The following is a 13,647-nucleotide window of genomic DNA, read 5'->3' as shown; positions in this document are numbered from 1 at the left end:
CATTCTTCCTCCAGACTCTGGGACCTTGGTTTCCAAATGAGATGCAAAATTTGCTCTCATCAGAAAAGAGGACTTTGGTCCACTATGCTTTATTAAATCCAGAGTCAACACAGCCGTCTACCAGGACATTTTCAGAGCACTTCATGCTTCCTTCATTTTCCAGTAGGGTTTGCACCTGCCCACACTGCCAAAAGAACCAAAACCTGGTTCAATGACCATGGTATCACTGTGTAATTACTGTGTGATTTCATGTAATATTCTAATTTTTGGAAATCCTGTTTTTGTGGGTTTTATGAGCTGGAAGCCCAAATTATGTACAAATAAACAACTAAATACTTGAAATCGTTTAAGTTGTGGGCCCTGGAAGTAGTGTCAATTAGCTGCAGGGTTTCCTGTTTCTTCAAGGCACTGCCTAAATGCCTTGCACGTCAACATCAAATGAAAACAACTTTATTTGTTTCAAATTGGATACTGTGAAAGATACGTCTGTTTTCATTGATGTCACACAAATGTCTCGCCATATTAAAAGTCTGTGTGCAAAGTCTTATGTTACACCAAAATTCAACAGGCCTTTGTAAGTCCGTCTATATCAGCCCAAAGTAGGCATCCGATCAGCGGGGAAGGTTTCTGCGTGTTACTGTCTTTCCGTGTGGCAAAGTAATTTTGATTACAGTTTTTTTCGATTGCTAAACGACAGTGAGCACAACTGGAGCTACATGTGCAAAACTCTAACTACAGTCTGCACTACCAACAGTCACCTGAGCTAAACAGTTCACATCACCTGCAAAACTCATTCAGAGCAACACAACTCTTAACACAAGGCTCAAAACAGGCTCAGTGCAGCCAAACACTACACACAACCCTCACTGAGATAACACACACTGTCACTCAGAACACACTGAGAGGAAAAACACAAACACCAATACAGAAAATACAAACTTTTCATCTTTACAGTTTGAACAATTTCAGTGACTTCATACAAAGTAATATTTTCTTCAAAGAAAAGAGTGACATTCTTTCACATGATTTACTTAAATTTTTAGAACATAACAATTCTTTAAGGTTAATGAAAATTAGCAGTTTGCTTCAATAGTCTGTAGTAATTTACGGAATTACAGTAATGAGAAAAAAAAGGTAGAAACTAAAAGTACATACTGTAATTCGAACAAATAATTGAGGGGCTAATCCTGCCTCTCTCTAGCATCAGGCCACAGGTTTTCATCAACAACACATCTAATGTTCTCTTTTGCCATGAACCTTCTGGAGTGCCTTATCCATCCCTGGCAGTCCTCTGGACTCGTGTCCTCACATCCGGCACGCATCCGCCCTCTCCCTGCCACCCTTCTCCCTCCACGAACCCGTCTTCCTTGTTCCATTTCCAAATATATATATATATATACACACACCTATATGCGTGTGTGTTCACTAACAAGTCTAAAACAAGACCCCTGCTTAGCCTTTCAGCTGAAATTGCAGTCATCAGTGTTTGAAAGGCACAAGGCTGAAATCTATTCTGTTTTGAATGTGTGGTTCACAGTTTTGACAGCAGTGTGTTAGCATTTGAACAAAGTGCTGTAAATCCACAGTGTTGTGCAGGTTGTGGTTAAAGTCATGGAATAAGTGTGTAGAGTTTTGAAAACTGTGTTCAAGCAATGAAAAACGAACTAGAGTTTGGTCCACATGAACTGCTGCTGTGCAGACTGTAGTTAGAGTTTTGCACATGTGACTCCAGTTGTGCCCACTGTCGTTTAGCAATCGAAAAAAACTGTAAGTTAAATACATTTTCTCATATGTATTCTCTTGTTATTTCATCTGACTCCATAAATGAAAAGGTTTTAATGATATCTGTGCATCATTAAATGTGAGCGAATGTTTGACTATTCCTTTTAACTCTTTAATGAAAACAAGGTTAGAGTCCGTTAGAATAAAATCAAATGTTTACAATTTATTATGTCAGGTAAATATATCATGCCAATTACATAATCAATTCAAAGATAATCAATACAAAACATCAAATGCTATGGAATAAAGAGAAGAGTTGCGAACCCGACATTGGGAAATACATTCTGAGAGTCCCAGAGGCTCTCAGCACTCACGGGCTGATCTGAGGTACAGAATCGCCCTGATCCTTCTCGTTAAATTTCTTTAGACGGACCGAGGCAGAAACCTCTTTTCAAATGTAAACATGAGTTCACAGTGACAATTTACATTAATCACTGTCCCAGAAATACTGGAGGCATAAGTTTATTTATATTTGCTAACAATTGAGAAACATTTGCTAACAATGGGAATTTACATTGAGTTTACACCTTTGAGAACAGGAGGCCGTTTGCCTGGAGACTCACCCTCCTTTGTGTGCCAGTTATCTCTAAACTTTTAAAAACCTTATTACCTTTTGTTTTACTTATTTGGAAATGAGACCATGAGGTAGAAGGAGTGGGGGATGAGGAGAAGGAATGTAGATTAGGATGATTTGGAGGCGAGACTTTCGTCTCGATAGTGCACAAGGGTGAGTTCAAATGTTAATTTCCTTTGTTCTCTCAGAGAGTAGCTCTCTCTTCCAGTTCTTCCAGTTTTTCCAGTCTTACACCTTTATGGTGATGTCTCCATGTGCTTTGTTACCATCAGTCAGCCAGGCTAATTACCACTAAAAAAATTACACCAAAAATGTTAAATAGTCAAAATAATAACAAATAATACTTAATTTTTCAGAGTTTCTCAAACCTACTGTCAAAGTGTATGATATGACAAATCAGGGGCCATGGGATTTTTGTATCAAGAAAAAAATACTTAATTTAAATGAATTTAATTTAATTTTTTTTGTCCCTATTTCAAAATAGATAGCAACACTTCTGATCCAACCACCAAATAGGATCAATTCCTAATAAAAGGAGACTACAAAGAATGAAAGCTGAATGTTTTTTTGTAAATCTAAAAGCCGCTGTGTAGAACCGGATGTAGTTGTAGCAGGGGAGAGACTACAAGTCGTCTCATATTTTAAATACCTTGGAGTATACATAGATAACAATCTTACTTTTAAATTAGACATTAAGAAGGTTTGTAATCACATTAAGTACAACCTGGCAAATTTTAGATATGTCCGTAGCTGCATGTCAAAAAGGGCCGCTATGATGTTCATGCACTCAATGATTTTATCTCATATCACCTATTGTTTGACAACCTGGTCACAAGCTAGCAACACTTCTCTCAAACCACTTCTCTCCCTATATATAAAAAAACCTCTTAAAGTACTTGATAGGAAATCCATATATTATCATCATTGTCATGTTTTAAAAATATATAATCTATTAAATTTCGAAAACTTGATTATATATACAGATCTCTGTCTTATGTACAAAATTTTACATCGACTGGCTCCTCCTGTATTGCGCCAGTTTGTAAAAACAGCACCAAATGTTTACAGATCTACAAGGAGTGCAGCAAGAGGTGACTGCATTGTCCCGTTGAGGAAGAGTGCACTTGGTCAAACAGCTTTCTCAGTCAGGGCTGCTCGTGAATGGAACCTCATTCCAATTCACATTAGGAATTTTAAAACTTACGCTTCTTTTAAATTTAACTTAAAGAAATGGCTAACATGTAGTCAGGACTGTCAACGTTACATTTGACATGAAATCTTGCTGCTACCCTGTCTTCTCTTTCCTGCCTGTTTGTTTGTTTGTTTGTTTGTTTGTGCTTCTTGTGCTATGCCGATGAGGTTGTCTGGCTCATTTGTGTGTAGATAGGTGAAACCTCTGTTGTTGGTTATTGTCCCAGCTATATTGTTTTTTGTGCATGTCCAAAACATTTTTGTTAAATGGACTGACAGTTTGTCTTTTGTGTGTATGTGTGTGTTGTTGTTGATATTGACCAATTGTTCTATTTTATATGTTGGTTTAGTAATTTTTTGTATTCATATTAACCTGTATGTAATATTTCATCCTTTTTTTAAAACTTTTTTTTGGTGTGACATATTAAGATCTGTCCAGGGACAGCAGATGTAAAATTGCCTTTTGGCTAATTTTGGCACACTGTACATTTAATTATGTATTATTAGTGTGCATTGTCCCTGTTAAATAAACCTGAAATAAATAAATAAATAAATAAATTAGAAGCAATAGAAACACCCGTATATACTTAAAGTGTGGTTTATGCATTTTAAAGTGTATTTTATGCTGCTTTCATCATTATTATGATGCAGCAACCAATAGTATTTTGATCATATTATTGTGCACCTCTGAAGACAGCAAGACTGACTTCTGCATTTCTGAATACAACCACATTTCTAAACCCCAATACTGCGATAAACTCAATATTTTAGGGCAGAAGGATGTTAATTTTAATGTGTTCATTCACTATGGCTAAAATTCAAGTTATCAGCGAGTATGAACAAACAAGCTGTTCTGTAAAAAGTTAGGTGGTAGGGGATAATTATGTTGACTCCACTATATAAACAATTAGAATTCAAAGAAAAAAGGTATTTTCACTCTTATCATATGCAGACAAGGATCATTTTGTTACTTTCTATTTGAAATACACTGTACTCTGAATATATTTTCCTCAAATGACGAAAAACATTTGGCCTTTTGAAGAAGCGCAGATTTTTTTATTATATTTGAAAATTACTAGTGTTCAGAATCATGTTTGCACAGTGCCTTTGTTATCGAGTGCAGACTTGTAATTGGTAGATTGTTTTTATGTGAATGTCCTCTTTGAATATTGTTTGTTTGTTATAGGCTCTGCTATCATGCATCTGTAATAAACCTTAAAATAACCTTGAAATAAGTGCTGTTTTGGTTCTCTTTCAAGCATCTGTCTCAAAATAATACACATATATTAAAATAAATAAAAAGTCTCCCAATTTTTATTTATTCACTTTAAGGTGCAGGTGTGAGATGATGAATGTATTTCCCTAAGTCTTACGTTCATATTGTTCATTTGATCTAGAACTCAAAATCCCAATTATTTTCCTATGGTGAGAAATTAAACCACATCAGAAAAGGAATCTTCCTAGTGGTTTCGAATAATTCTTCTAATCAGTCCATACTTTGTTCTTCTACATGTGATTAATTAAAAACATATCACTGTAACAAGCCTGTGGGAGTTTGGACACACTTAGACTCTAATTGACTGGCAATATGCAAGACTGCTTCATTAAACATCCCATTTTAGTATACACTGCTCTTGAGGCAATGGCTTTTTCAGAACATGTGCCAGAAAAACTTGCTCTCTCAGCTGTGGATTATACACTACCTGTCAACAGTTTTTCTGATCCCAATCGGCTTAGAGCATTACTGTAAAGCCAGGTTTTATTTTCTTTAAAAAAAAAATATATATATAACTGTGCATTTCCATGCATTTTCAAAATCTGAAATGAAATGACAAAAATGTAAGTTTTATGTTTATATCATCCTTTTGAGGGATATAAACTGGTAAACACATTTTTGGCTTAATGGAAGTTTATTAATTTATGATAGAGATATTAGAAATAAAGTTAGTGCTGGGGTGGTAGTGTAGATAGATGCTGGAAATGTCAGTGGTTTCTGTGCTGGCATTTATATCCTTATTGCAATGGACATGCTCCCAATTCAGTAATTCAGTCCAATTTCAATCTGTCACGGTTTATGAATTCGCTGTCTCTTTTCTCGTCTCATGTTACACACATAACATGAGACGAGAAAAGAGACAGCGAATTCATAAACCAGTGTGTGTTTGTGTTCATGTGGGAGTGGTCGCTGTTCACGGCCGCTGATCCGCACGCCAGCTGATTCTGATCCGCACACCAGCTGATTCTGATCAGCGTACCCTTTTTAGTCTCACTGGTGTCGCCTTGTCTTTGTCCGATCGTTGTGGATGTTTGCCTACCTGTCTCCTGTTTCCTTTGTGATCTTCACGTTCAGCACTCCTGGTTCATCACGTCGCCGTCTTCCGGATCTCCGTTCCCGAACCTTCATCATCATCATGCGTTTTTCATGCACAGTCTGTTCCTTTCCTAGGTTACATCGTCTCATCTGAGGGAGTGTGTATGGATCCTGACAAGTTTAAGGCTGTGATGGATTGGCCAAGACCAGATTCCCATAAGGCCCTACAGAGGTTTCTGGGGTTCGCCAACTTCTATCGGCATTTCATTCGCAACTTCAGCCAACTAGCCGCACCTCTGACCGCCTTGACCTCCCCCAGGTGGTCCGATACAGCCAAGGCTGTATTCGCCAACCTCAAGAGTCGCTTCGTTTCGGCTTCCATCTTAGTCGCCCCTGATCCCTCACGTCAGTTCGTGGTGGAGGTCGACGCGTCAGAGGTGGGGGTAGGTGCAGTTCTCTCCCAACGCTCTTCCGCAGACGACAAGATGCATCCTTGCGCGTTCTTTTCCCACCGTTTATCACCTGCCCAACGTAACTATGACATTGATAACAGAGAGTTGTTGGCAGTCAAGTTGGCGTAGGAGGAGTGGCGTCATTGGTTAGAAGGGTCGGGGGTACCTTTTATCGTTTGGACTGATCATAAGAAACTTGATATATTAGATCTGCTAAAAGACTCAACTCAAGGCAGGCTCGATGGGCACTTTTTTTTCGGACGTTTTGACTTTTCTTTCTCGTACCGCCCGGGTTCCAAGAACATCAAACCCGATTCCTTATCTCGTATTTTTGATCAGTCCGAACGCCCGGTTACTCCCGAGTGCATTTTACCCGAGAAAGTAGTTATCGCCACACTCACATGGGAGGTCGAATTGAAGGTCAAGACGGCCTTAGAAGGGGTAACGCCTCCGCCCGGATGCCCACCGAGTCGATTGTTTGTACCGGAGGAGTTACGGTCCAAAGTTATACGATGGGGTCATTGCTCCAACGTGGCCTGTCATCCAGGAGTAAACCGCACCAGCTGTTTAGTAAAGCAATGATTCTGGTGGCCATTAATGGCTCGCGACATTCACAGTTTTGTTTTGGCTTGCTCGGTTTGCGTCATTGGTAAGACGTCTAACCGACCTCCTGATGGGTTACTCCAACCGCTGTCTGTCCCTTCGAGACCCTGGTCCCACATAGCGCTATATTTCGTCACCGCCCTCCCACCCTCTAATGGCATGACGGTTGTTTTAACCGTAGTGGACCGGTTCTCGAAGTCAGCACATTTCATTCCCTTGCCCAAATTACCCTCAGCCAAGGAGACAGCGGTGACTGTCGTGGATCACGTCTTTCGTTTACATGGCCTCCCGATGGATGTGGTCTCCGACAGGGGGCCCCGATTTGTGTCAAAATTTTGGCAGAAGTTTTGTAGATTACTAGGAGCTACAGTCAGTGTGTCTTCGGGTTATCATCCCCAGAGCAATGGTCAAATCGAGCGAGCCAATCAAGACTTGGAGAGAGTGTTGCGATGTTTGGTGTCCAAGAATCCTTCATCCTGGAGCCAACAACTTTCTATGGTTGAGTACGCACATCACTCGTTACCAGTGTCAACCACGGGCCTCTCTCCCTTTGAGTGTAGTCTAGGTACCAGCCACCAATTTTTCCAAGTCTGGAATCCGAAGTCGCGGTCCCCTCCGCTCACGCCTTCGTCCAGAGGTGCCACCGCACGTGGACCAGAGCCCACGAGACTCTGCTCCAGGTGGGGGCGCGCACCAAGGCTAAGGCCGATTGCCACCGGTCAAGGCCTTCTGTATACGTCGTGGGTCAAAAAGTGTTGCTTTCAACCAAGAACATTCCACTTCGCTCCGTGTCTAATAAATTAGCTCCCAAATTCATTGGCCCGTTCACTGTCACCAAAATTCTTAGTCCGGTGGCAGTCCGACTCAAACTTCCTCCGGCGTACAGGAGAATTCATTCTGTTTTTCATGTCTCCAAACTGAAACCTGTATTTCATTCTCACCTTAATCCGCCGGCCCCGGTTCCCTCACCGCCGCAGCTCGTAGACGGGGAACTCACGTATTTGGTCAATCGTATACTGGACTCGAGGCGGAGGGGACGCGGATTTCAGTACCTGGTGGACTGGGAAGGTTACGGTCCGGAGGAGAGAAGTTGGGTTCCTGCTAGGGACATTCTGGATCACTCCCTTATCGATGATTACAGTCAACAGGTAAGTTCCTCTGGGAGCACCAGGAGGTGCTCCTAGGGGGAGGGGTACTGTCAAGGTTTATGAATTCGCTGTCTCCTTTCTCGTCTCATGTTATGTGTGTGTGTTCATGTGGGCGTGGTCGCTGTTCACGGCCGCTGATCCGCACACCAGCTGATTCTGAGCAGCGTACCCTTTTTAGTCTCACTGTTGTCGCCTTGTCTTTGTCAGATCGTTGTGGATGTTTCCCTGCCTGTCTCCTGTTTCCTTTGTGATCTTCGCGTTCAGCACTCCTGGTTCGTCACGTCGCCGTCTTCCGGATCTCCGTTCCCGAACCTTCATCATCATCATCATCACTACTTTCTCCGGAGAGATCAGGTTGTCCTCAGGAGTTGTTCGGGTTGTCTCATCTGATAGCTTATAAACCGAACTGAATGGTGGTGAACTTAATAGAGATATTAAAGTCCTAATGTACAATCTAGGTACTATTGGTTAAACATGCATTGAGGAGAATATGTTAATGTTCTTCTCTCCTTTTCACTGATCTTTTCCTTTTCACTGATGTTGAAAGCTAAAGTTATTATAACTTTCATTATCTAAACGTTCAGGTTAAATCTTACGTTTTCCTATCAGTTCTAAGAAAGACCTTTACCTTTAAAGAATAAGAGGTTAAAGAATAGCAACAACTTTAATGGAGTCAGATTAATTATATTGGAGTCAGGTAAATATTTGAATTATACACATCATCATTCAACTGCCTTTTGTTCGATTATTGGTTCAAAATAGCAGCGTAAGCTTCCAGACTTACACAATCAATGCCTAGGGCTTTTGTTTGGTTGTTGTTGTTTCAGAGCCCAGGCTATACCCTCTAGAATATCTGGTTCTTGCTTGATAGGGTCTTCATGACCAGCTGATTGGTTTGGTTGGTTACCCGTGTACAATTCCACTGTGTATTCTTGCCACCTACGTTTAATTTGGTTTTCATCCTAGAACTTCGCCATCCTGATCTTTGATGGTCACTGCTTTGCGGGGCATAAATGGAGTCCATGCCTGTTTCACAGGTAAAGAGCTTGCGAGTGTGACCTGGTTTGCACACCTCTTCCAATTTTGTGCACAGTTCATTCCAGTAATGCTCCTTATCTGCTCGTCTCCAGCAGATATTTCAGTCGTCGCATCTGATAGCCACTGCTCTTTTTGCTGAATTTTTGGCTTTCAGCTGTGTCCATTATGATTGATCATTTCAATTATTCCTCTAGAGATTTTTCAGCTGTATTTAGCAATTCAAATCTGTTCTTTACCTCAACTGCTTACTGTGTTGGGATGTTACTAGTATCAAAACTTCTCATTTCAGGTGGTCGTTTAATAGTGTTGAACCAGAGTTTGACTTTTGCAACAAGCAGCTGATGATTGGAGATGTGATCGGCACCAGGGAGAGATTTAAATATGTCAAAGCTGACCGAACACTGATGAGAATATTGCTTCTGAATAAATTATATTTACAATAAAAAAAAAATCAAATTTTTTTTCATGGATAAGTGAATGACCGATTTACTTGTTCAAAGGACAAGCACATGAAAACGCTTAATGTCAAGCCCTGAGATATATTTTATATAGCATTATGGTTTTGTGGCGAGCCTGAGTTTTACACATCAGCCCAGTCTATTCTGTAAAGTTAGTGATACGCAGGGTCAGGGTTTTTTGCACATTAATCTGACAATAAATGTGGCACACCCAGGGCCGGCGCGTGCACTTCTGCCGCTCTAGGCGAAAAACATTTGTGCCGCCCCTAGGGCTGGTCCGAATACCATTTTTTGAGCTTCGAAGCTGCGGTAGTAATGAACATCGAATATTCAAAGCTTCGAGAGGGTGCTGAACATCTCTAATAAAGGCAGGAATCTCTATGTGTCTATATGTCCGTTTGCATTTTGATTATTTCGAGAACCGTTCATCCAATCGACTTCACAAGGGAGTGCAGTGTAGCATTTGGTGGTGCAATATAGATGGACATGGACACGCGAGACACGACACGTTCAGAATTAATAAACTTTTAGTAAACTACAGAACACCGCGAGCGGGAAGCGGCGCACCTCAAGCGGGCAGGGCTTATATACTTGACGCACGCTGCACTAGCAATATAAAACGCACACACACGTCTGTTAAATTAAGCAATACTTTAAGGTAGTCTATATTTTTTTGACTAACAAATTACTGACACAGTAAAGGGTAGATTTAAATTAAGAAAAACAAAATTTCAATAAAGAAAAACAAAATTTCAATAAAGAAAAAAACTAAATGTAAAATTTAAATAAAGAAAAAACGAAATTTAAATAAAGAAAAAAAAATTTAAATAAAGAAAAAACAAAATGTAAAATTTAAATAAAGAAAAAACGAAATTTAAATAAAGTAAAACGAAATTTAAATAAAGAAAAACGAAATGTACATAAAGAAAAACGAAATTAAGTTAAATTAAAATCGAGATTAATTTAGATTGATAATAATGGGTAAAAAGGCTAATAGCCTATATTTTGTTTCTATTGTTATATTTTCCACAATGTCAAAGCAACGCAGCTTAACCCAAAACACAAGCTCAGGCATGCACTTCTGTCCATACAAACTCCGCTCTTCTGCGCTCTAGCCAGAGAACACTCCCGTTGCAGGAACACTTTAGGCCAAGAGGAAGCAAATATATACATATACTATATGCGTAGGTGGATGTGATCGGGGATTTTGGCTGTGTAACATTTAAAGCCACTTAAATTAACGAAATGACTCAAATAAAGATTCGTTCATTTTTATGAACGAGATCGAACAAGAGAGTCAGTAAAATTATCCGAACTTCCCATCACTCAGTCATGAGTCATGACTCGTGAGAGCAGGGGGCGGGGCGGCGCAGGGCGGCGCAGCGGCAGCTCAGCAAATCATATAGCCTATTTTGTGAATTGTTCATTCCCGATTGGCACACATTTTGCCGCCCTTACAAAAGTGCCGCTCTAGGCAATTGCCTAGTTCGCCTATATGGACGCGCCGGCCCTGGGCACACCCAGTTTTTCTGATGCACACCCAACACCCAGATAGGCTACGCTATAGTTCGTTAAAACATTGCACGGCCTAGAGATTTTCTTTTTTGCAATGAAAACAACACCATTGCGTCTGATGTTTTCATTCCCAAAGTAACATATTGTGCAATCTGCCTACGCTGCCTCTCCAGTGGAGCTCGCTGATACCAAGGATATCAATGTTAAGCTGTTTCATTTCAGTTTTTATGATGTCGAGTTTCCTGAAATTTATGCCACGGACGTTCAAGGTTCCAATGTTGTAAACCTTCGTAAACTGCAGACACAGATTTCACGTGGGGCTGCATCCTAATTGATTTGTCAGACCTGCGTCATAATTATCCAAGCTATTCAAAGTTCGTCCTTGCTCTTCCCTGGTTGCTTGTAGGATACTTTCCAGCAAAAAATAGTGTAGTTTGCAATGTTTTCTCCACCCCTCCCCATGTATCCAGGCTTGAGACCGGAATGCAGCTATTACCATCTACACAGTTGGGTCATTACTATTGAGCCAAACACGAGACTTCCTGATTCCTTGTTCTCTGTACAAATGGAGTACACACACACACACACACACATACACACACACACACACACACACACCACATGATGTTTCTCTGTCTCTGCATTCACTCTAAAATGCAGTTTAAATGAGTGCAATGACAGAGTGCTGTCCGTCACTGCTTCTGTCCCTAGTCATTTCCGCGCATGTCTGCTTGTTTATGCAAAGCCACAATCTACATTAATCCTTTTAATTCAGTCCTTTTAATTAAAACATTCAGTTTTCAAAGGAAAATAGCATTAAGATTGTTTTCTTAAGTATGCCTTTATTTAGAGTAAAGGCCCGTAAAGGGTCTAGAATTGCCCTGGGGAACATTAAGAGCTTATGAATTACAATAAAATCGTATGTAATCTATACAAATAATGCCTTGTATATGTCGGTGTACTGTTGCACTGCTGTAAATAATTACAGATCTTGCCTTCATCATGGTACAGAAATAACTGTGTCAGGCCATGTTAACAGGTTAGAGCAGACTTGCTCTGACTCTGCACTGAAAACAACACTGCTATTCTTGTCACCTCTCAAGAATTGTTAAAAAGTTCTTCTCAATATTCTATTAACGTGGCCGTGTTTTACTTCTTACATTAATTGCCCCATTAAAGGAACACTCCACCGATTTTTCATATTAAACTATGTTATTCCCTTAACTAAGACGAGTTGATACATACCTCTCTCGTCTCAGTGCGTGCACTCAATCGCTGTCTTGCGGCGAAACTTTGTTAGCACTTAGCTTAGCCCAGTTCATTCAATATGGGCCAAGCAGAGAAGCTACCAAACACCTCCACGTTTTCCCTATTTAAATACAGTTACTCGCGTAGTGTAACTCGACCTAGGACGGTGACACAAAACAAAACGTTGCGCTTTTCTAAGCGTGTAAAATGGATAACTATATTGTATGGCGGAATACCATAGCAAGTGCTTGTAAGCACTTCGACTTGGCGCAGTAATATCTTCACTCGTGAAAAATCCTCTCACCGGCCCCCGCTCCCTCTAGTGAAGATATTACTCCCTATGTTATAAGGGAATAACATAGTTTAATATGAAAAAACGGTGGAGTATCCCTTTAAGCCCCTGAAGCCTCTGGGGCTTCAACTTGTTCAGAATTGTGAAATAGGTGAGCTTATAAAACTGCTAATTTAAAGTGTGTCCAAAGTTTTAAACTGTTTTCAGACTTTAGACAAAGTGCAGTGAATGCGAAAAAGATCTGAAATAACATAGCCTAAGCCTTTCTGGTGTGTCTATTCCTGACTGCAACCCTGTTTCTGTTCAGATGGTCTTTTTGTGACACACAGATTTTGACAAAATGTGATTTCTCTTCCAATTAGCAATTTAGTGAGTGGTATTATTTTAACAATTTTGAAGAAAGCATTTAACCAATTTAACCATTTTTATGATACCATTTTGTCAGTTTAAACTATTTCTTTAAGGCACATTTAATTCTAGCGCTTCTTTAAACCAAGGACCTATTTTTCTTTCTGAAGATGTGTGCGACAGCATATTTCTTGTCTGAGAGCACTAGTGTTCTGTCTTGTCTTTTGAAAAGTTAACTTTGCACATATGCTGGTCATGGGGTAGAAAATAAACTTAAGAATTAAACTTGTGGCAATTTGCATTGTGCAGCATACTACATGTATTTTCCCATAAAAGTCGAAATGCCATTATTATAAAATGGTTTGTTGAAATATGGACCAAAGGATTATGTAAATGTTTTCTCTTGACATAATTGTGTGGTTTTAAATATGTACCAGAAGTCTAAAGAAATGCATGGCCCAATTATCCAAGTTTAAACAGTTTTAGTGTAACGGTCACCAGCTGGAGTGCCCTTGAGAGCCACCAGAGGGCACTCCACACCAGACTATTATCACTCCCTCATAAACTACATTTCCCATAACTCACATGCCCGGACTCATCATCACTGATTGCATTCACCTGTGTCTCATCACCCTGTTAGTCTCAGCCTATTTATTCCATGTTCACTCATTCACTCACTGTAAAGTT

Source organism: Leuciscus leuciscus (assembly GCF_965113295.1).
Source record: "Leuciscus leuciscus genome assembly, chromosome: 5".
In the NCBI taxonomy this organism is placed as follows: domain Eukaryota; kingdom Metazoa; phylum Chordata; class Actinopteri; order Cypriniformes; family Leuciscidae; genus Leuciscus; species Leuciscus leuciscus.
The sequence above is the reverse complement of the archived record's forward strand: the minus strand, read 5'-3'. Positions refer to the sequence as shown.